Below are 3,565 nucleotides of genomic sequence, written 5' to 3' on the forward strand. Positions count from 1 at the left end.
TCACTCCTCCCTTCCTCTCTGAACTAAAAATATACATACATTTAAAACATATTGGGAACACTAATTGAAGGCCAATATGTATGTAACCTCGTACATACGTGGCCTAGACCAGCGGAACCAGGGGGCGCGGCCCGCACTGCTACCCGTGGCTCACGGCATCTGCGGGTTTGTTCTCTGCTGCAGCCTCGCCTTCAGGCGGCCTGGGGCGAAGGCCTTGCTCCTCAAAAGCCTGGCCGTCCTCCTGGCCTCTGTGTCCTGGGCCTTCAGCCTGGGCATCGCCAACAGCCTGTCCTGGCGCGTGTGGGAGACCAACAGCAACAGCATCGCCGTCGTGTACATCGGCCTTTGGGAAACCTCTTACGTGCAAACCGTGAACGTGTCCGGCCAGAAGCTCCACGTGTCCGTGTGGGCCAGGCTCAACAAGAGCTGGGGCATTCCGGATGAGATCCACTACGGCCAGGACCTGCTGCTGCTGGCCAACTTCCTGGGGCCGGTGTCCCTGGTGTTCATCACCCTGGCCGTCTGGGCCAGCTGGAACCGCGCCCCGTTCCCGCACTTCTTCCGCACCTGCTACCGCACCGCCGCCCTCCACCAGGCCCTCAGCGGCGTCTGCCTCACCCTCACCGTGGCCTGGAACTTCGCCGCAGACCTCGCCGGCCAAACCGCCCTGGAGTTTCCAGCCCACTTTCCGGTGAACAGACACATGATCCAAAGTAAGCGCGTCTCCTACGTGCTGCCGCTGGGCGTGCTGGCCTCCGTCTGCTCGCTCCTCGCCGTCGTCCTCTTCTCCCTGGACAGCTGCTCCACGGAGGAGGCGGAGAAGGAGAGGGCCAAATCCATCCCCACCCTCATTCTGAACGAGGCCTACACCCCGCAATGGTGGCAGGAGCTTTCCTGAAGAAATGTCCTGTGTACACTTCATAGTGTTGTAACCATCCAGGCGTTCCCAATAAAACAGGCTTGGCTTTCCAGAGTGTGTCTGAAGCTCCTATTCTCCTCTCCTGCTCTCTTCTTTCCTGTGAAGCTGCTCGCATGCTGAAACCTGTAGGCAAACACACTCTGTACACACTGTCACAACTCAAAGGCCCTGGCCGGTGTGGCTCAGTGGTTGAGCATCGCCCCACACACCAGGTGGTGGCCGGTGCAATTGCTGGTCAAGGGCACATGCCCGGGTTTCCGGCTTGATCCCCAGTAGGGGGCACGCAGGAGGCAGCCGATCCATGATTCTCATCATTGATGGTTCTCTCTCTCTCTCTCTCTCCCACTTCCTTCCTCTCTGAAGTCAACAAACAACATATAGAGTCCACACCTCAGGCGAGCAGTGAGAGGGACAGAAGTTCAAGTGCGTCCATGCAAGCGGTGGGGCCTGGGAGTGCGACCAGGTGAGGCCTCCTGTGGGCTGTGAAGAGCCGGCCTGGTGAAGTCAGCGGCTGGGACCCCGCTGCAGCCGGAGCCCCTGGACACCTGGCAGCGGCAGTGCCCTCTGACCTCTGAGCTCAGAGCAGGCAGGATGGCCCGACCGCGTTGGCGGGAAGAGCAGCGGCTCCGCTCCCAGAGGCTGCTCCCCGGCCCTGGCCCTGCAGCCCAGCTTGTGCCCTGGAGGGGCCTCTGCGGGTGCGGTGACATAGCCGCAGGGACGGGCACAGAGGCCGGGCCTCCCGGGCCCCGAACATGGGGCCACACATCAGCGGCAGAGCCCGTCCCCATGCCCAGTCCCGCTCCGCTCCGTCCCGGCGGAGGGCAGGGCCCAGGCCTGGCTCTGACTGTGCCAGGGGGAGGGCTGCTGGGGGCTCCCTGAGGGCACTGCTGGGGGCAGGGAGGACTCTACCTTCTGCAGTAATAGGAACGGCCAGCAGAGGGCGACAGCCTCTGTCCCCTCCCAAGGCAGGCGGCTGGGCTGGGGGACCGCACCTGTTCCCCTTCAGCAGGGGGAGTGGGAGGCGGAGCGAGGGCTCTGGGGCCCGGTGGGCACCCCGCTGCCCTGGGAGGCCTGTCCCGCCTCCACTCTGCAGACGGGGCCCCTCTGGTGGGCGCACTGCGCAGGCCGAGCCCTCCAGGAGCTGGAGACCAGCACAGACTGCGCTTGGGTGGCGGGGAGGCAAGCCGAGTGGCCACCTGGTGTCTGCCCCCCTCTGTCTAAGGGGGTGTGAGGACCCTGGGGCCGCAGGCAGGACCTGGGGGACTAGTGACAGGCTGGGGCCCGGAGCTGCAGGGAGCGCTGAGGGTGCTGTGCGCTGCATGGGGGCTCCAGGGGGTGAGAGATGCTGCCACCGAGGTGGGGTGGCATCAGGGACTTGGACCAGGCGGCACCGGGTCAGAGCCACGTGTCACAGAGCGAATGCAGGACGTCAGCCGGTTTGCAGACCCCGGACCCATGTCTTTTTGAGGTGAAACTAATGCTGCCAGGGAGGCAGGCGGCGGAAGCCAGGCCCAGGAAAGTAATGGCACTTTGTCATCTCAGCCCCAGGCAGTGGGCGAGGGGAGGCGGGGCGGTCTCCACACAAGGCCCTCGCCCCAAGGACTCTGCCAAGGTCACCAGCTGGGAGGGATCCTGGGTCAAAGAGAGCAGCCACCCAGAGGCACTGGGGCAAGGACAGGACCCCTGTCACTGGGGGTGGAGGGAGGTAGGGGAAAGGGTGAAGCCCATCAGGGCTAATGGCCACAGGGTGAGGGGCCCCCTACCCAGAGGTCATGGGTAAAGGAGACACAGGTGTGGGCAGCCCAGGGTGCCATTTGCAGCTCTGCCCTTTAACTGCTGTGTGCCCTGGAGGAAGTCGCTCGGCCTCTCTGTGCTGCAGTAGCCTCACCTGTTCAATGGGCCACAGCTGCTCCTCACAGGAGTGTGGGTGATTGTGTGCGCCCCACTGGCCCTGAGGGCTTTCCACTTCCTAGTCAGCACCCCCACCTCCCCACCTCCCCTCCCCCAGCCCTCCAGGCCCAGCACAGGCCCCTCTGGGCCTCTTGCATGGACTCCGGACAGGCCCCTGCTCTCCTGTCTCCTCCCAATCCCAGCTGTCACCGCCTAACAGGACAGGGATGGCCCGCCCAAAGGGTTCTCTGGAAGGACTTTGGCAAAGGGCCTGTTGACAGGTGTGAGAGCAGGCAGACAGCCAGCCAGGAGGATGGCACCCCAGAAACAGAGACCATCCACAGTCTCAAGGGGGCGGGGCCATGGAACATGCAGGATGGGCACGTGACCAACCAGCAGTGGGCACGTGACCAACCAGCAGTGGGCATGTGACCAAGCAGAATTGGGCAAGCGAACAGGGGGCAGGCCACGTGATGGTGAGCAAGGGGGCGGGGCCATGTGAAGACTGAGGGGATGCGGCCAGGAGCCCCAGAAGCTGAGGAGCAGGAAGGACCTCCCTGGAGCCCTCTGAGGGAGCACAGCCCAGACACCCTGACGTCAGGTTCCGGCCCCAGAGCAGGGAGAGCACATGTTCCTGCAGGTTTAGCCCAGTCTGTGGGCATTGGAGCCGCAGCCTCAGGAAATAGACCCTCCTTTGGGGGCTTTGACCAGGTTCTGGGAACAGCTGAGCCCTGTGCCCCGGCAGGGGGACCCCCT

This window comes from Eptesicus fuscus, chromosome 1 (genome assembly GCF_027574615.1).
Source record: "Eptesicus fuscus isolate TK198812 chromosome 1, DD_ASM_mEF_20220401, whole genome shotgun sequence".
In the NCBI taxonomy this organism is placed as follows: Eukaryota; Metazoa; Chordata; class Mammalia; order Chiroptera; family Vespertilionidae; genus Eptesicus; species Eptesicus fuscus.